Genomic DNA, 21727 nt, shown 5'->3' with positions numbered 1-21727 from the left:
CCTGTCTTCAGTCTCATCTATATCTGTCTGCCCATGCAACAGAACTCTTGGTAGTGGATATTTCTAAACAATTGTATTGTCACGTGTTTTGGTGTAGGACAACAAATACTTATTCTAAAATTCTTCTATAGCTTTGCTGATGACATCTTTATCTCCATTAGGTAGGTCTTCATAAGGTACCATAAGGATGTCATTGTTGTTGTGAGCCGCCATGACGATTGTGGTGTCCCACCGGGTATGCTAGAACGTGCGTCAGCACGGAAATTTGTTTCGTGCCGACACATGAGCAAGCCGAAAGGGTCTGTTCGATGGAGCTAGAGATTCGCCTAGCTTCAACGTAGGGATGATCGATCCTGCATACTCCTTCCAAGACGTGCCAGTCAATTTGACCCTGCAATTGATAAGAAGAGAAAGTTTATCAGTAATTTAATATGGAACATGCTAATCTGTGCCCAGACAGTTCTAAATATGCGGCTCTGAGAGCCGATGTGGAAGGAGATCGACTAAATAGCCGATTCTAGCATACTCATAAGAATAAATCAGTTAAAGCTCATGAAATTGTGGAAGAAAAAATCAGCTATCATTCATGATGAATATCGTTATTTAGACGAATATTAGTCAATGGCAATAGGATGTCAACACTAATCGGTTTATGCTAAGCCAATGACTGCAAGTAACCGAATCCCTTTTTATATAAAAGTTTTTGAAACAGCTCATCATCATTTAACCATTTAATAGAGATAAATCTAATGAACATATTAGATCTTATCTATCGCTATGACCAGTGGGGCATGAGGCAGAATCATGCAGGTCGTAGAAACAACAATAAATTCGACGACCCTAACTTATTACTAATATCAGTGGGGCATAAGGCAGAATCATGCAGACCGTAATACAATAATAAGATCCTGGGGCTAACATATCTTTCAACCTACCCTTACTTCAACGGTCTCATGGCGTGAACTGTATATGTGAAAACAGTTGATATCAGCTAAAACAGCCGATTCAGGCATAGCGCACAATTAAGGTCGTGCCCTATCAGGAATAGATCTACCAAATAATGATCCCCGCTTCACGGTGCTAATAGTGGGGTGTAAGACAGAATTACACAGGCCGTGATAATGGGCCATGGAATAGTTTTCGTTAGCCGATAGATCTATTCAGGACCCGACATGCCTTAACCGTACACTATGTACGATCAAGATTGACATAAAACAGCCGATAAAACATAACTCATCATTTAAGGTGCAGATTAGATTAGTTTAAATTAATAAATGATGTATTAAATAGGATGTAAAGCCGATCTAGACCAATCCCAATCGGACAAAGTGATATTGCTGTAATTAAATAAATAATGAAAGTAATAAGCAATATCGGTAACTTAATGAATCTATCTGAAGGACGCCACCCTTAGATAGAGTCGATAACTTGACCTTAATATAGTTCGAGCAGTGGAGGTCGACCGGATCAATGCAGCCGTACTTAAACTAGACAAGAGTCGATAACTAGCTTATACCAGAGTTGCAGTGCAAGTCGACCAGATCGATGCAGCCGTACGAATAGAAGTATAAGCCATGACGGTACTTACAGACAAGCCAGAGGTCGACCGGACCGATGCAGCCCTGCTCGCTGAAGAACTAGCCGAGATCTACTCTACTCCTACTCCTAAAGGGTGGCCGGAGCAAAAAAAGTAGGTAACTTATATTTGATTAATTGTGTCCTTTACAATAGCCGGGGTTCAATATTTATACCTAGAACCTACGTATGAATCCTACTTAAGCACGACTCATTATAATTTTTGGCCTAAGAGAAAACATTCCTAATTTAAGATAACTTGGACCCTAATCTTTCTCTTTTTGTGGAGTCCAACATGTTTTTCCTGGCGCCGATTATAGCTATTATAGTGATCTGCTGGCGCTATCTGAAGAGAGCCGATTCCAGTGCTGCATTCAAATCAGTTGATACCGACCTTTATGTCATCGATTCCTTGACGACATGATCTTGGGAGCCTTCGAGTTCTTGCAATCCTTCTTCCATATTCTGGTGTAAACAGCAGCCAAATTCAAAGCTGCATATGAAGGTGCCATCCCATCCATTCCTGACAAATCTATGTAGTCTGATGATACATATGGATTCTTCATGCATCCTCCCTTGCTTAAGTCCACAGCTGGTAGAAGAAAGAATAGGTACAAAGGGGCAGTTGAAGGAGATAGCAGGAAGAAATCAAAGAGGCATGAGTGTCTAATATGCCATGAGTTAGGGCACCACTGTTACACCTGCAAGAATGAGAGTCCAGCAGACATGGCTGCAATGGAGGTTGATAGGTGAACTTCTCTCAGTTACATTTATTCATATATGATATGAACTGCATTAAATAATCTAACATAACTAAAATTTCACCTATAGAGGTCTGCCAAAGAAGAGGCAGAAAAAAGCAGCTAAAGCTAACACAGAGACAAGCATTGTTGTGCCCACTGGGATGGTGTTCTCTCCCAATAAGGCAGTGGAGAATGATGTACACAAGAAAAGAAAGAGAAAATCCACTTCTTCATCATCTGTCTCCAATTACAAGGGAGCAACAACAAGTACTTTAGTCTCTACTACTACTCCTTTCTCTACCAGGTATGCCACTTCTTCATTTCTTTCTAATTTTTTGCAATGCCAATAGCCTACACTAAACTTCATGTTTCATGTACCACAAGATTTGGGACTGGATCCAATGAACCAGTTTCTATCCAAGTTGTGCACCTTGTCCCTTATAATGAAGATGCTGTAGTTCAGCATGAGCCACAGGAAGTTTCAACTGCTACTGTTCATACACCAAGGAGGAAGATTGGATTGAAGAAAAAGCTTACACCAAGGAAAGATGTGTCTACCACTCTAGCTAGGGGAACAAGTAGCAAGGCTCTAGCTGACCCTTCCAGCCTAGCTGCAAATACCAGAAGCAAGAAGCAACTGCTACTCGAATCAACAAAGGTGACTCCACCATGTAATGGAGCTATAATATTTTGCATGATGAGGACATGTAGTTTATGGTACTTGCTCTGGACAAACTACTGGTGTTAGATGAAATTGTGGTTTATGGTTTGTATGTTGGTGAACAATCTGAACCATGAGCACTACTTATGTTTGTAATGTATTAATGTTTGCATGTTGGTGAATGAACAATCTAAGAATTTTATATTTCTAGACTGCATTCATCTATCCATCATTGACTCATTCATTCATTGATTCAAGCATACAAACACAGTGACACACACAAACATAGAACCCTACTTCTTCATAATTGCATACAAGGCAAGGAAGATGGCAACAAAGACCAACTTCTCAATCCATCTGAGCTGCTGCATAACCCTATCTTGCACTACTCCTCCACCAGCCTGACCACCTTCCTGGATGAGAGCAATTGGAGTGGGAGTAGGGATAGCAGCTGGTACTAGCACTGCCTGAAGAAGAACATGAGACAAAGGTGTTGTAGAAGCCACTGTCTGTACACTAGTCTCCCCCATTTCATCCTCCCACTAATAGTACTGACAACCTCTAGCTTGAAAACCAAAGCAACACTATATTATAAACCAAACAGCGGAAATCAACATTCTAGAGCCAAATAAAGAGCAAGTTAGCAACACAAACTGAAAAGTAGAAACACTTGTGGAAGACACGGCGCATGTTGCCGGTGGTCATCGATGTGAACCGATTGGCAAGCACACCGTAGTTGGGGCAAAGGACCCGCCTTACCCCTTACTCCCAAAGGCGCTTGAAGCTTCAGACATGGCAATAGAGACCTTGAAGAAGAGAAAGAGAGAGCGATGGAGAGGGAACTGAATGGGGGAGGAACCTCAGTGCTTTCTATTTATAGGAGCCACCCAGAGAGAGTTTTTGGTGCCAAAGCCCCATCAGATTGGCGCCAAAACCCTAGGAGTGAGAATGGCAGATGAGATAAACACCGTTTTCAGATAGACTCTTCTTCCTGAGGGCATGCTTATCTTTTTCTCCATCCGTTAGTCACAGTTAGCGCTGCATTTGGACGAAATAGCTTGTAAGACAAAGAAGTTTAGAGTGGTGGCACCTGTATGCGGTCAACTTTTTTAATGACTTATATATGTAATTATAAACTTTTTAAATGACACCCCGGTAAAAAGCTCCTGTAATTACGTGCGGGTCACTCAACGAAGCGTCATTAGGTGTGGGAAGATTTCCATTTTCACATCACTGAAACCGTGCCGTGACCGTGATGATCTGATACGGCCGGGCAGGTTCGAGTTCGATTCGACGTGGACTCTGTGTTGTGGTCTGTTGCGGACCGCAACGCTCTACTGTGTGCGCCAGCACGTCACCGTCCTTTGCATCGGAGCCCCAACATTTTCAGCGCGGTGAGCATTTGCCGCGGGTCTGTGGCGGCAGCCAAGGCGACGGCGCCACGAATGGCGAGCTGACAACGGGGCAGCGCCAGCAAGGATTGCCGGCTCGCAGGTCGCAGCCTCGCAATAGTTGCCACGTGTCCAATATTGTTTATCCAACGGCGCCCACCCGCTCGGCTCTGACGCGCTCAACTCCAGCCTCAAGAGTCAAGACTCTCACGTGGTTGGCTGACCGCAGGCGTCAGATGCTTCATGGTGGACGCGTGCCACACATCCAAGCTGCGTTTATATGGAAGGTCTGTGCATCCAGTGGCAACGCCCCGCAGGAGGGTTGGAGGCAACGCCCCCATCAACCATCACTACTACTGGCAAGTGGCAACAAATACTTTTTCTTCGGTGTTCCGATGTTTCTGTTCCCGTTTCTTTTCTTCGTCGTACTTTATTGTGGCATATATTTAAGCTATCTCATACAAAGTACGGTTTAGTTGCATGTTATTGTGGCATATATTTAAGCTATCACATCTCTACTATAATGGACCAATCAAAATTGTACTAGGTTCCCCAGAAAAAAGTCCCCCGCTGAGAGCCTCCAACCATTGTGCACCTAGAAAAATACACACAGAGGGACGGGGATATTGATGAAGATGTTAGCCATAGAATCAAAGTAGGATAGATGAAGTGGCGGCAAGCGTCTGGTGTCCTATGTGACAAAAGGGTACCACAGAAGCTAAAAGGCAAGTTTTATAGGACGGCGATTAGACCTGCTATGTTGTATGGTGCAGAATGTTGGCCTACGAAAAGACGACATATTCAACAGCTAAGTGTCGCGGAAATGCGTATGTTGCGTTGGATTTGCGGTCATACAAGAAGGGATCGAGTTCGGAACGATGATATACGTGAGAGATTAGGGGTAGCACCAATTGAAGAAAAGCTTGTCCAACACCGGTTGAGATGGTTTGGACATGTGCAACGGAGACCTCCAGATGCACCGGTGCGTAGTGGAATCCTAAGTCGGGATAGTAACGTGAAAAGAGGCAGAGGAAGACCGAAGTTGACTTGGGTAGAGGCAATAAAAGGAGACTTGAAATGATGGAATATACCCAAAGACTTAGCCTTAGATAGGAGTGCTTGGAAGACAGCTATTCACGTGCCTGAACCTTGATTGCTTCTGTTGGGTTTCAACTCTAGCCTACCCCAACTTGTTTGGGACTTAAAGGCTTTGTTGTTGTTGTTGTTGTTGTAATTCATCTGCATTAAAATCAAGGGCTAATAAGACACCTAAACTAAATCCGATGACCACGATTAGATGTGGGATGCCAGGCTTCTCACCCCGCGCCCTCCTCACACGCCGCCCGCCGCGACTGCGATTTAACGCTCAAAGCCAATCATCACCGAATAAAAAAAACGCGTTCAAAACCTTTCGGGCCGCCGCCGCGCCGTTCGACGTTGAAACATTCCGATCGCCCGCGCCCTCCCCTGCAGTTGCGTCTCCTCTTCTGTCATTGGTGTGTGCCCCTTCTCTCTCTGATCTAATCCAACGCGTGGATGAAGGTGGCGGCGGCGGCGACGGGGTTCGAGGAGCCGAGGGTGGCGGCGATCGTCCTGACGGACGTGTCCAAGGCGGACTTCCCCGCCATCACGTCAACGCCGCCTTCGAGGCGTCCCACCTCCCCCACGGGTGACGCGCACCGCGCGCAGCGGGGCCCGACGGTGGCCGCCACCGGCGAGGCGGCGCATCGGCCCGCAGGCCGGCGCCCACGGACACCACATGACCGAGGCGGACCTGCGCTCGACATGTTCCGCGAGGTCGCCGCCGTCGACGAGGTCACCGTCATCAAGGACAGGACCACCAATGTCTTCCGAGGTGCGGTTCTACCTAGGCCCCGGATCTGGGCTCACAACCCTCCCTCCCCTGCGGCCACTCTCGCTCGATTCACCACAATGCCTGCCGCGCAGTTCCCTCGCTCGCACCGTGAGCTCGACTTCTCGCTCCCGTGGATGGAGGCGCGGGCGCAGCAGATGCGGCAACCTTGAGGCCGTTGAATGCAGAGGATGCGCAGGCGCAGAAGATGCGGCTACCTTGAGGTCGTTGATGCAGAGGCGGAGGATGTCCATAGGAGCATCTGTGGAGGACTCTGAGTTAAGTGTCGACTGACCCAGGCGGCGTCGGCAGCAGGTAGAGACCATCACTAGAAGCTCCAGATTTTTAATTCATTTATTCTGTTTCAACTAATTTTCTTCCGTCCCAAATTGTACCATTGTTCTACTTGATTTTTGCATTGTTCTATAGGCTTTGTGTTGCCCGTTCCACTATGGATATGAACTGTTCCCCTTTCTTGACTAAAATTGCCCCATCCAATCATGATGCTTCTCCAATTTGAAGTGTGGACAGGCTATGCCCTGCCTAGGAGGAGACAACAGAGTGAGAACAAACACACACTTGATCCGTTCCGAGCGCCGGAGTACAAACTACACTCCGGCATGTATCCATCAAACAGTATGGATGTCTCCATGTATAGAACACATATATAAGCATCAGTGTAGTTTGTACTCAGCAGATCCTACTGCTGATAGCCGAAATCCATCCCGATCCAAACTGAGAAAAGCGGCTCCTGGAACCGAGAAAGGCCGAGCCATCCATCCCGATCCCAAAAAAAAAAAAAAAACAGTGGAGAAACGACCATGCGCCGCCGGCCCGCCTGATTGCCCACGGAAAGCGACGCGGTGCTTGCCGGCCGATCCATCGTCCCCAGTCCCCCGACCTGCTAATAATACTTGTTGGTGGGGCTCAACTCAAGTCGATCTCTTGCAAATATCTATCCGATGCAGAATGCCCGCAGCTCCTGGCGAGCCTGCACGCACCTGTCACGAACCTATTAGTCCCAGCTGTGTCCGGATGCGATCCATGTGAAATAATTACACTTATCCTGAACCAACTCCATGCATGATTTGATCGCCCGTGTGTTGTTCTTGTTCAGATATGTATGTAGGCATCGCGTCTGTTTTTGTTCAAGAAAACAAAAACCTTGTGGTGTGCATGTATGCTTGTGTACTGCTGGGGGTCCAAATCACCTGACGCATCGGTTCCGAAGAGACGGTGAACGCTCGGTTCTTTCTTCTCTTGCAGTTGCAGTGCTTTTGCTCCTTCCGGAAATAGCCCTGCCGGATGATGGGGACAAGTTCAGTGTTGGCGTAGGTGCGATGCCCAAGCCAATGCAAATATCCGGTTTGTTGTACCGCGGAAGTCAGGGAGCGAGGGACAGTTTCTTTATTATGGCTTTCGCATCAGCAGGTGAACTGGGCAACTCGAGTTTTTTCCTCTCTTTTTTGCATGTGATAGAATTCGTTCCGTCACTATATGTCTATATAGGAGCACATAATATGTACTTGTATTATGCTTTGACAACATTTCAGAGTGGATATTTCAAAGGCGTACTCGTACCTGATACGTACAGTAGTATTGACTACTATTCAGCAATACTACATGCATGTCATGTGCATGCGACGTTGGTTGCTTCATACTTCAGACTGACTACTTTGGTTATAATCCATGACTGGAACAGAGACGTGCTTACAGCAATCATCAAGTACTACTTCCAAATTTCATGGAGGAAGTTCAAATCCGTTTCCGTTTCCCGCGCCGTTTTGCACGCCCATGTGGGGCCCGCACTGCCCCGGACATCACCATCATTGAGAAGAGGGAGAGGGGGCAGCGGATGGCCAACAGGCGCCTGAGGAGGAGGAGACACCAAGGTGAGGAGGAGAGATGCAACACCCCATCTACTTTTGAAATGTTAAAATGCAATACTTGCAACGTATACGTTTGAAGACAGATGAAACACTTGAAACATGGTTCTGAAACACTTGAGAAAACACCTGAAAACACTCGAAAAACTATTGCAGAAAAACACCTGAAAAACACTCGAAAACTATTGCAAACATACGCAACATCCAGATAAAAGCACATGCAACATATATGTGAAACATACACAACATTTAGATAAACACACTTGCAACATACGTCCGGAAAACACAGATGAAACATTAGTAACATAATCTTACAACATACGTGTACAACGATAGCAACATATGCAACATCTCGATCTACTTTTACAACATTCATCTGAAACACTTACAGCATACCTCTAAAACATCTGAAACACTTAGAAACATACGCTTGCAACATGCGCTTTCAGCAAAACATGGCAGACAGGTGGGCGGAGCACTGCACAGCGAGATCCGTTTGTGCGGTCGCGGTGGAGAAGGAGGACGGCAGCGGGCAGGCGGCTGTCTGGCCCGGCTGCGCTGCCCCAGCGATAGGGCGCACACAATGCCCCTAGTGAGTGGTGTCCACGGTGGAGGCGACAACAACAGTCGGGTGGGTGCGGCGAGTCGGCAGCGGCATTGCGGGCGTGGTAGCGGTGAAGAGGAAGGCCGACAGGAGACGCAGTGGAGAGGAAGGCGTGCGGAATTGAAGGCGTGGTGGAGCACGGTCATGGTTGCGTGAGTTTTTTTTTATAATCTATGACAACGGAAGGGGAGCGGATAGGTTCCTAGATGTCGGGTCCACCAACAGGGACGTCCGACGTGGACAGACGTCAAATTGCTAGCATTACCTTTTTTTTTTGCCTTTTGCTTTTTCTTTTGCTTCAACCTGGTCAAATGCTAATTTGTTTTTTTCTCTCTCTTCCTTTTCTTTTATAATTTAGTAGTGACGATTCATATGGAGCGTCCTTGGACACTTGTTATGGATTCTACGTGCCTATGCGCGCGTGCATCCAACATTCCAACGCATAAGAGAACTGTAATTTTTCTTTCTAACTATTTCTTGTAAATTTAATCAACAACCTCATACGTTAGATGTGTACACATGAACATATATTGTCTCATGACTCCATAACAGATGCCTACAACTGCTCCATGAAACCGCCATGGGCAGATCTAGGGGTATACACCGTTGACTAAAAAATTCAAATAATAAGTATTGCAAGTCTATTTTATATCTATATTTCGAACTATCATGTCGTTTGAACTAGTTTTATTGTAATTTCTAGAAGTTTTCATTTTGCAACTTCGTCTTCGAAATTAAGAGCCAATTTCGATACGTATGCTAATTGTTAGTGAGCTAATTTTAGGTGTAACCTTTCAAACATGGGCTAATAGATAGGCTAATTTGTTAGTGGAGACTAGTTGTTAGCTAACTGGCAAACTCCAACTAATTTGAACTGTTTTTTAGCCGTAGCCAATAACTACTTGTAGCTGATCCAACAGGCCATAAAACTTATCTTGTGATTTAGTGCCTATATATACTGAATTATGTTTAAAAATTTATAATTATTTATCGAATTGGTAAATGATTTTATCAAATTATATATGATTTTTTATACGGCATACCCTTTGATAAAATTCTAGATCCGTCGTTTGGTTCACACTGATATTTTTCCTTTAGCCGCTATAGATTTCACTCCTCAATCCTAAAACCCTTGGTTTTATGAACAAATTATGCTTCGACCAAATTTTACTCTGTGCCTGGTTCCAAGGCGATAGGTCGATAATGTGGTACTCTCTCACATAAAAAAATCATTATGGTATTCATGATCAACCTTTTTTATTAACTAGGTTTATAAAAATATTAGCAATATTTATATATCTAAATAAGTTTATGGGTGCATTTAATATACTCCTGGGAGTATTTACTCTCATGATCAATAAATCACGTTACGTATGTGTACATATTCATTTATCAGTTTGAGTATGTTGATATACTCATATTAAGGTACTCTAGATCTTTACTATATGAAAATTTTCAAAAGAGCCCCTGATTTTTAATATATTATTTAATACAATGATAGTAGTATATAAAATAAGTATAATCATATACTCTAAGTATACTTGCATAGTTGACATACATAATACCTTAGATGGTCTAGTATGACTATATACTCCATCAACATATACTTCGTCGGGCTATATACGCTCTAAATCTAGAGATATACATATAGGAGTAACTACTCCATGAGAGTAGAAAATAATTTCCCTAAGTTTATTATAAAAATATAGTAAAAAATATATCAAATAATATTTATTATGTATTAAAAACATTAATATCATATATATATATATAGTTAAAGTTAAACTAGTAGACTTGTTAAGAAGCGAGAAGTCGAGATTGCTCGCTGCAGCTACTTCAGGCTGTGGCTGCGGCTACGAAGGAACAACTACTATGTAATTTTGTTTAGAACAACAATTACTATAGGGTGTTTGGTATTTTAGTCATTTCTAAAATTTATATCATATCGAATGTTTAGATATTAATAAAAAATATTAAATATAGATTAATTATAAAACTAATTAATAGATAGAGGCTAATTTATGAGACGATTTTTTAAACCTAATCAACCTGTCATTAGCATATGTTTACTGTAGCACCATGTTGTTAAATCATGGACTAATTAGACTTAAAAGATTCGTCTCGTAAATTAGTCTCAAGTTATATAATTAATTTCGTAATTAATTTATATTTAATATTCTATACATGTGTCTAAATATTCGATGTGACAAAAATTTTAAAAGAACACGTAGAAATCAAACAGGACCTATCTATTGTAGCTGCAATAAGCCGCAGCTCAATAAGCTGCAGCGAGAGGTAGTAGGTCGGCTCAGACCGACTGCATTAATTACAAGTTATGATCTGAACAGACCATCATCAATCCCTGCCTTTCACTAAGGGCTCGTTTAGTTCCAAAAACTTTTCCAAAAAATGCTACAATACCTATCACATCGAATCTTGTGATACGTATATGGAACATTAAATATAGATGAAAAAAACTAATTACACAATTTGGTTGGAAATTACGAGACGAACGTTTTGAGCCTAATTAGTCTATGATTGAACAATAATTACCAAATAAAAACGAAAGTGTTACCGTTGCCGAATTCCCAAAATTCACGAACTAAACACAGCCTAAATAATGGTACTGTTGCTTGTAGGTCCAGAATAAAAGAATTCCTGTGTCCTGTCTCCAACGGAGAAAACGACGACGTGACATCGAACCCTCAGGAGAATAATCTCGCGACAGAAGCAGACGTCAGCTAAGAACAACGTGATATCGCCGGCCATCTAGATTAATTAATCTGTGACCGGCACCATCTATCGATCGGCAAGAGGGGCAGAGGGCTAACGGAGTCCAAGAATCTGTTAGACTCTCGTTAATCGAGGAGCTAGCTAGTCCAAAACAATCAGCAGTGGCGGACCAATTATATGTAGAGAGAGAACCCCCTTGCCACTGTCCGCAAGGAAGGTACGTATCTGTCCCCCCGTCCATGGCTTGTCGATCAGGCCGTCTTCGCTGACTACCAACGCCTTGCTCGATCCAGCTCGTCGGGCATAAAGCCAAGCCATGGCAAGCACAGAGGGATAGATATAGACATATAGGTCCAGTGCAGGCAAGCAGACTGCAGACATCGTCTAGCAGGGAGAGGGAGCAGCGGTACGGTGGTGGCTCATCGACGATGCCGGTTCACGTGGCGCTCCTCGCCATGCCGGCAGTGGCGGCCGGGTTCCTGCAGGCGTTCCAGTTCGCGTTCCTGCTGTGGCCCTTCAACCTGGCGCTGCCGCTCGCGCGCCACCTGCCGCGGGCGTGCATCGCGCTCCGCGGGGTCGCGTCCTTCTACGACGCCGAGCTGCGGCGCTACGCCTACGTGGGCGCCGCTGCCGCCCGGGCCGCCGTGCCCGTGCTGTAGCCGCGGAGCCACCGGTACGCCTCGCTCCGCGCCGTGCAGCAGAGGACGCACGGGGATGCCATCGTCGCGCACGCCATGGTCGCGCTCGTCAACATCTCCTACTGACGGTGCTCGTCAACATCTCCTACTGACGCCGCTTGCGTTGCGACTCCGCGCGCACTTCCGGGCGATCAATTCGCCGGACGAATTGAGTAGATCCAAAGTGATTCCTCAGCACTTTAGCATGTCATTTCCCGAGTGTAAATAACACACACGTGTTCTTCTTCCCTACATTCGTCAGCTGAGGTGTGCTTGCGAGCTTCAGTGAATTGCACGCGAATTCGAGTTGCTTAATTTACCGTACTTGAAGTCGTCACTACTAGTAGTACTGGTATCTTACTGTACTCCCTCCGTTTTAAATTATAGTTATTTTAATTTTTTTTATTCTAAGTTTGACCATTCGTTTTATTAAAAAAATTTGTATAAACATAGTCAAATTTAAGTCAATCTTAAGCACTTTTGTTAATAAAGTAAGCCAAAAAGTGATATTTAGCATAAAATTTTAAATAAGACAGATAATAAAATTTGGGATAAAAAAAGTCAAATAAACTATAATTTAGAACGGATTTAGTACTACATTGCGATAGGCCGTCAATTCTGTACAGTATGTCATTCGAGGTTACAGTAGGAGTATGTCCTTATTAGGGCGTCCTAGTGGTCTTCAAATAGCTGGTCTAAGAAAAATTTTATTGACTATCAAAGAGAGAGGTTAAATAGCTAGTCTAGCACAATTTTTCAGAAATAACTCACTCACAACTTACATAACTCTCTATTATAGTGTCTTTTTTTTATTTCTAAGCCACATCTAACTAACTATTTGAAAGTTACCATTGAGGATGCTCTTACCGAGATAGGTCCCGCAATTTTCATGGTGCGCTTTGTTGTTTTTGGATGGGGTGGATTGCCAAAACAAACGTTTTGATTCATATCTGTAGAGATCCAAATAGCCACGGATATGCTTATTATTGAAGTTGACAACACAATTGGATAATGCTGCCTTAATGTAAACTTATTTCTTAGAGGTCTTTTTGTGTCAAGTTATCCAGCATTTGCAATAGTTTTTTTATTTCCTTCATATATATATATATATATATATATATATATATATATATATATATATATATATATATATATATATATATATATATATATATATATATATATATATATATATATATATATATATATATATATATATGGAGAGTATATTCAGTAGCCAGTTACAAAATAAGTTATTCTATAGCCACCTCTATTTACGATAATATCAATACATATTTACGATAGTTAGGTTACTATAACACATTGGGATATTTACCATAACGTTATAGTAAACCAGTTAGTAAGGAGTTACTATAATCTCGTAAATTAACATAGTAATTATCATAACTCAAAGTGGCTACAGAATAAGTTATTTTGTAGCCAGCTACAAGGTAGTAGTTCTTTATATATGAGGCATTCTTTGAGTGTCTTTCTAAAAAAAGATTTGTTTGGATCCACCTAGCTAAGAGCATCTCCAATAGTTTAAAAAAAATAAATCAATGAGTTTTTCAATTGGCTAAAAAAAGTTATAACCATACTTGTTGGGTTCCTCCAGCAATTTCCAGCTAAAACTTCTATGGCGAAATTAATTTGTATCCACCAAAAATTTCATGCTCTTGACCTGGAAATTCTAGGCTCAAAATTTGTCTGTACTGGTGAAATTTTGAGCGACCTTGCTTGGGTGGAATTGTTTTTCAACTGCCGGAACTTTTAGGGCCCCACCCCAAAAATTCCAGACTGAATCGGAAGCGTGAGGATCAACACTGTGTTGCGCTGTGTTGGGCCCAATTTTCCAGGCCCCTGGCCCGAAATTTTTATGTTGGATCTGAAAATTGCGCCAACGGTAAGTTGACTTAGGGGCTCTCTCTCTTGGATATTTGCAACTTTCACCTACTTTGAGACAAGGCACTTCAACTTTCTCCCTCTCCCAAACTCTCTCTCACTCAAGCTTAGATCCCCATCTTTGTGAGTGAGTTCGGAGTGCGATCTTTGTGCTTGCGACTCCTAGAGTAAGATCCATCTCTTGAGCACTTGTGGCACTGGCCAGTGTTTTTTCATTCTATTACTCTTGGGTTCTTCTAACCCTAGCTAGCTAGGTGTTACCCATTGTAGCACTTGATTCTTGTTCGTCAAGTGCTCCGGGAAGTTTGTATTACCCACATTGTTCTAGTGATATTCCAGGCTTGATGTTTGTGGTCGCAAAGGAAAGATGGGAGTTGAGACTCTAAAGACCTTTGTGGTTGCCTCAACAACGTAGACGTAGACACAACTTTGAGGTGTGGCAGAACCTCGGATAAATCTTGTGTCCTAGTGTGCTTTTGTGACCTTGTGATTGCATATCTTGTATTACTTATTGTGGTGGCTCAATCTATATTGTGTGTAGTTGTTGAAGCAAGAGAAAGGGTGGAATCATTTTGTATAACATCTCTACACGTGTGGTGAAATTAATTTAGTGCATGAGCATTTTCATTTTCATAACCCTAGTTAGCTCTTTTCTCTCCAGGACTAGGAAATTTGGTCCTTAGCGGAATTTCTGACAAGTCCAGAAATTTTGATTAGGAATGGATATTATGGTACCTGTGATTTAATTCATTGCAAAGTTTTTAAGTTTCAGATTACGCTTATTCACCCCCTCTCTACGCATTGTGATCCTTTCAACACTTATATAGGATAGAGTCGTGTGTGCGCTTTGTTCTCCATGCCCTTTTTCCCATGGGGTTTTGGAATAGAGTTTTTAGTGAGGCACACACGCGTAGGTTGCAAAGGGTGATCTTTGCGACTAGGGTTCAAGTTGTATTCGCGCCTCTTCTAGTATGAGCATCTATTAGTTCATGTTGTACCGGCCATAACCTAATAGCTGAGGGACAACTTTTTTTATGGGGGCATGAGGTATGTGGGACAAATATTCCCCTTGAAGAGGCTCAACTAGTAGGTAGAGTAATATCATGTGAAATCCAACCCGACCAAGGGGACACTCGAAAATAGCCCTTGCCTATATAAGTGCACAAGGGCATGAGGGCAAGGAACCTCACCTCCCACTCATTTTCACTTGTTCAAAACCCTAGTGTATCCCCTCTCCACCGAGCTCTCTCCTCCCTCTCTCCTATTCGGAACCATCACTTCCAACACACTTAACATTCATTATATCAATTAAGTACTATTGTGATCAGCAATCAATAATCAACAGTTCAATAATTATTTTATGGCTTATTACATCATTTAGTATTAAGTAAAGAACCTAAAGGAGAGAGAGACATATATTATAATCATGTATAAACTAAAGAATGAATATCTATCTCGGTCAGAAATAGTTGTGTTAAAAATATATCGTAACTAAACCAAATAGCGGTGTTTAGTGAAGCTAAAATGTAATAATGGAACATTTAGTAATAGTTTAGTGGTAGACCTTCTGAAAAGCTATAGCAGGCAACGCCAAGTACTGCGTTGCCAATCTCTTCAGCTCTGCCGCCAATCCCGTGAAGAAGTCTCGCCTATCCGCTGTCAATATCTTCAACTCCGCCGCCGATCCTGTAAAGAAGTCTCGCCTATTGACAACCATATGTGTTCACTGGATTATGACATAGGAGCATAGGTGCATTTGCCCTGAGAGTCGTCGACAAGTTATGTCATGTGCGGGACACACCGCGACAGCTTCAGGATCTTTTTAACGGTCGAGTGACATGGAACACCCCATGTGGCAAACCAACACATATAACATCCAACATCAGGCCCAACTAAGAAAGTTATTATGCTTATGTTGACGGTAGTTAATATTCATCACAAACCGTCAATATAACTTGCATAAATGGATAAAATGGATCATCAACATAGACTTAGGGGTTTTAACTGGCAAATTCCATGAGTTTTGGTGAATATGTGTTTCCAGTAAGATTTAATCAAAAAACCGCCAATGAGGACCTATTCGTCAAAGGAAATTATGAAATTCCACTGCGTAAACAACATGGGAAGACTCTAGAAGACTCCACAAGGCGAATCATCAAAATAGAGGCTAAGCCACTGACATGTCATCTGGCCCCACATGCAGGCCGTCCAGCCCCTCTATGTCCCACCTGTCAGCCTCCTTGCTATGTCGGTTCTCTACCGCCTTAAGGATTGCATCTCCGCCGTTTATTCAAATTAGTTTGATCTAAGAGCTCAGGATTGACACTCTGGCCTATATATCTGCCTGCACCCCCCTCTAGGACATGTCTCATTTGATCCTGAGAGCTGAGAAGCTAGAAACCCTAATCCATATTTTCATCGAGATTAGAGCTAGCAATCAAGAGAAGATTAGTCCTCCATAGGATCTAGTTTTGTATTAGAGATAGAGAGATAGAGTGAGAGGAAAGAGTTTTGGAGGAGTCCTGGCCTGTTGGTGCTCTCCCTACGGCTTGTACCCTGGAGGAATCAAGTTCTTCTTGAGCTTGCTTCTAAGATTTCTCTAGTAATTGACTTCTAATTCAAGTAAGCATCTTGTTCATATTGTTCTTCAGGTTTACGACTCTTTTTGAGTACTTTAATCCTTGTAGCTCCTGGGTTAAAGTAGTATTCATAGTTTAAGTGTGGTGCTTAGACTCAGTTACCCGTGGATGTACCCTACTTTCTAGATCGGTGGTAGCTTGTGAGGGTGACTTTTATAGCCTCGTTGAATCCTTTGTAGTCCACCTCCCGTTAGTAGGCCTAGCAGAACTTTCTTACTATAGAAGACATACTCTGCCTATGTTTTCTCTAGTAATATCCCTAGAATTGAACAATACAAGACAAAGCTTACCGAAGTTAGAACTAGAAGACTTTAGCAGTCTCCTCTACGTTCCTATTATCTAGCCTTGATTGTAAAGTTGGGATAAATTAGATTTGGTAATTCTCACACATGTTTCCTCGAGTTCGATATAAAACTGGGTACTCCCAGTGAAGTACTACATCGGTATAATATTCGTGCACTTGTGGATTATTCTTTATGCATTAATTTATACCAATAAGCATTTCTGACGTCGTTGCTAGAGAAACAGTTGTTGAGTTAACTTTGATCCTAGCTTATCCTTGTATCATTATCTTTTATCTTATCTTTTCTTTTTACCATGCATCTAGAATCCACCCTGTCGGGTACCAGAAAAAGGGGTACCCCAAGCAAAGACCAAAAAAACTGCTTAGACCCTAAAAAGCAAGAACCAATAGAACAAACAAGGTCTCGGCCAAAATCTCCGATTCGCTCGAGGCCCCCTCACCGAGGCCTCAGAGGAAGCAACGAATCTCCGATTCGCCCGAGGCCCCCTCGCAGAGGCCTCAGAAGAAGTACCGATTCTCCGATTCACGCGAGGCCGGCTCGACACCAGCCCTGCGACTGTCGCTTTGACCAAACTGCTCTGGCTGAACATCACGTCCAATCAAAGCGCTCAACTACTCCGACAACCGCATGATGGCAGGTACAGCGAAGTGGCCGACTATACGTCAGTCGCGTCAACACCCTGCCATCTGCGACAGGACGAAGCAGGGGTTACCGATCACTGTGCTGCCTAACTCCTGCACCAAGGATAACGTGACATGGGGAGTCATGGCTGGGTCCCTATAACCTTGGAATCAGCGCACCAACCACTCCATCTCGCCCGAGACCCCTCGACAAGGCCTTGGACTCACTGATCCCGCTCCGTCTCGCCCGAGAGCCTCCAGAGGGGCCTCAGACAAACTGTTCATGCTCCGCCTCGCCCGAGGCCAGGCTCCTCCCGCAACCTCGTCGTCTCTGCCTCAAACGTCGCTCTGGCAAGTTGTCGCATCCAATTAATGCGACCAGCGGCACCCACTACATAAGCCACGATCGGCAGTGCACTACTATAGGAGCGATGAGACAACGGCCAAATCTCCTTTTTACCTTCCCTTGCTGACAATACAGGTACCATACCCTGTAGACGCACGTCCCGCGCTGTTCCGCCTAAATCAATTACGAGATGGTCGCCGAGACCCCCACATTGTCGCTTCTAAAGGCCTCTGCACAGCGGGCCTTGGCGCGACCAGCTACAGCAGCCGCCAGGCCTCGGCACTTCATAAGTCAACAAATCCATAGGAGCATAGCATGTCGCCTGCCTGACCATACTGACTAGACTTCTATGGGAACTCCCATGATGGCACACTGCCCCAGGGGTAGAGTACGTCATCAAATAGTCCTTTAAAAGCTCTACGTATAGCTCTCTCATGTACACTGGCTTCCCCCTTGCGGCTATAAAAGGAGGTAGCCAGTACCATTTCGAGGGGGGAGGAGGATAGATCAAATCGGCTCACAAACGCCCACACAAGTAACGCACCTCATTCTATAATTTAGATTTCCCCTCATAGAGACCTAGGACAAACTCCCTCTCTTGCCTAGCTTGTAACCCCCTACTACAAGCACCCCGGTGCGAGGAATACAAGAACACTTTCTCAGACTGGATGTAGGGCATCCATCGCCTGAACCAATATAAACCTTGTCTCTTTGCATCACCATCTGGAATCAAGAGCACGTAGCACAAATTCACTCATTGATTGAGGACCCCCGGTCCAAAATACTGACACGCCCCTATCTACCAATATGGTGCATCCACAAGCGCATGCCTATAGCCACGAGAGTCTTCAAAACATATCCTAACACCTAGCTATGAGTTGCGACCACGTTTAATTAACATGGTTTAGGATCAACCCTTTTCGGGCAAAAATGATGAAAACCCTTATTCCCATCTAAATGAGTTCGAGCAAACCTATGCATGCCTACGCATTGCGGGCATGTCAGATGAAACCTTATGATGGAAGCTTTTTCCTTTCTCTTTGATGGGAAGAGCTAAACATTGGTATAATCTCATCATAGGGAGTAGACAAGGAGATTGGGAAGCCTTGTGTTCTAGCTTTTGCTTGCAATTCTTTCTCATCTCTAGAGTAGTCAGTCTTCGTTCTGAGGTTCTATCTTTTAAATAAAAAGAAAAAGAATCTCCAGGCATGGCTTGGGAATGCTTTAATGCTCTCATTAATACTGGCCCTGACCTTGCCATTCAGACCCTATTCTTCTTTAGCACTTCTATATGGGTCTTGATAGGAAAACCTCGAGGTGTATTAATATGGCCTCAGGAGGCTCATTCTTGCATGTCTCCGCTAATTCAGGGAGAAGAATTCTTACCAAAATCTTATAGAACGCCCCTAAAGAAGTAGAAAAGAAGTCGCTAGAGGAGGAATCCCAGATAGCTGAACCAGAATCTATGCCTAACCTATCACTAACTTCAGTTATCCCAGATTCTGAACCACCAGAAAAGGAGGAAACTTCGATTTTGGATTTCATGCTTGAATTTGAGGATGAACTTTTTGAAAAATATGGAAATACCTTGAATTACCATACGATGAGGAGACCCCACAAGTCTAGGAAAACATCATTTTATGAAGAACCTTTAGATCCTTCTAAGGAAGCTTTCCTTATAAAGACTATGAAAGAGCTAGTATCTATTATAAGCAATGAATGGTTAGAAGAATTAGAGCTTTCCTCTGATGTAATTCATTTAGATTCACCTTCTATATCCATTCATTGTCAAATTAATAAAGCTTCTTTCGTTGCTCTTTACAATCCAGCTATGGGTGTTAATATCATGTTTGCATCTTTTGCTCATGGTTTATTGAAACACATGCCATTAACCCCAACAATAAAGTTATTGAAAAGTCTTTTGGGACACCTTCTCCTAAGTTTGGAGATACTTTATGTCCTCCCTATCTAGGTAAAAGAAACTAAGGTTCATCTAAGCTTCTATATCTATGATATCATAGAGTTCAGCCTATTGATAGGACAACTAATCGAAAGACTTATCAAAAAACAACAAACGGGGAAGTTGAATATAAGACTTGGAAAAAACTTTAAACTTTCTATACCCATTACTCATTCTCTAAATACTGAGACTGAGCCAATTCCCAAGAAAGACCCAATGGAAGAGGTTAAGGTTGCATCCCTTGATGACTTGATCGAACCCAACCTTGAAGATGATACCCAGTTCTTCATCGAGGAGGAAGAAGAAAATCCTATGGAGTCTGAACCTTTAGATGAATTGCTGGAACCACCTAAGCCCACAATTGAGCTTAAACCCCTGCCTTATGGTCTTAGATATATTTTTCTCAATAATGATCAGGATTCTCCTGTGATCATAAGTGATAAATTCCCTCAAGAAGAATATAGTTTTGTATTAATGATAGAGACATAGAGTGGGAAGGAAGAGTTTTGGAGGAGCCTCGGCCTATCGGTGCTCTCTCTAAGGCTTGTACCCTGGCAAAATCAAGTTATTCTTGAGATTGCTTCTGAGATTTCTCTGGTAATTGACTTCTAATTCAAGTAAGCATCTTGTTCATATTGTTCTTTAGGTTTGCGACTCTCTTTTGAGTACTTTAATCCTTGTAGCTCCTGGGTTAAAGTAGTATTCATAGTGTAAGTGTGGTGCTTAGACTCAGTTACTCATGGATGTACCCTACTTTTCGGATCGGTGGTAGCTCACGGTGGTGACTTTTATAGCCTCGTTGAATCCTTTGTAGTCCACCTCTAGTTAGTAGGCCTAGCAGGACTTTGTTACTATAGAAGACATGCTGATGAGGACATGACACCCATGCATATGACCATGTTTGGTGCATGGTATGGAGGGGTAGGAGGCCAGCAAGGGTGTCCAAGTCAAGAAGGAGACCCAAGGTTAATTCGGTTCGAGTCCCTGAGGTGGAGGCCCAAAGCAACTCAAGTTCAATTCTGCCTCGGCCTTCAGGACCATTCTACCCTAAACTGGTCACCCAGGACGCATCTGGACTCCATTTTCGATGATCCACATGTGGTTGGAAAGCTAATTTGATAAGGAAGCCAATCCAAGTGCTCTCATGTCAAAATCCCTTCAGAATCAACAGGAATCGTCAAAACAAGTTAGCATCTAGAATCTGCCAGGGTGTTGCGACACCGTCTTTTGGTCCGTTGGACCGTGTATTGTGTTTGGGGCCCATTAGGGGGCGTGTCCAGGGTAGGCGACGACCCTAAGACCTTTATAATCATATGCCACCGCCATCATTAGGTTTTGGGTTTTGCTTAGATTAATCTATCAAGAATAGTTTCACCGTTCATCGGTTTGTGAGACCCCAACTTCGTGAGATTAATCAATCATCTATAATTTGGTTGCTTTCTTTCTTGTTCTTGCTTGTGTTCTTCGTTGCGTAGACAGGGATTAGCCTTCTTGACGAGGTCAACCAGATCCGTGTTTCGGTTGATAACCAGAGGAGTTGTGGTGCTAAGATTGCAGGGTTCGATCTTTCGATCTGAAGTCAGATCGGTGTGTCATTCTCTGCCACAACGATAGTTATCACTACCTGATGGAAGATCGGGATCCCCGCTTCCATTAAGTGGTAATCAAAGCTAAGGTATACCATTAGGTTCACATTTATCCCCTAGTTTTGAGTGTTTCACATTCATCCCATAGTCCAGTGCCATATTTTTTTCCTGTCCTAGAACCTTCCACGCCACAGCCTTTGCATATTTCAGTTTTAGAGTCCGTCGTGTTGAGTTTGTGTCCTGGTCA

The 21727-nt window shown here is 43.3% G+C and overlaps 1 pseudogene; it reads left to right on the top strand.

Moving 5' to 3' along the window:
• The first annotated feature begins 11555 nt into the window (after positions 1-11555).
• On the top strand, positions 11556-12209 carry LOC136490847 (uncharacterized; annotated as a pseudogene).
• Positions 12210-21727: the final 9518 nt, after the last annotated feature.

Source organism: Miscanthus floridulus, chromosome 11 (assembly GCF_019320115.1).
Source record: "Miscanthus floridulus cultivar M001 chromosome 11, ASM1932011v1, whole genome shotgun sequence".
Lineage (NCBI taxonomy): Eukaryota > Viridiplantae > Streptophyta > Magnoliopsida > Poales > Poaceae > Miscanthus > Miscanthus floridulus.
Note: the sequence above shows the minus strand (reverse complement) of the source record. Positions and strands in the feature narration are given on the sequence as shown.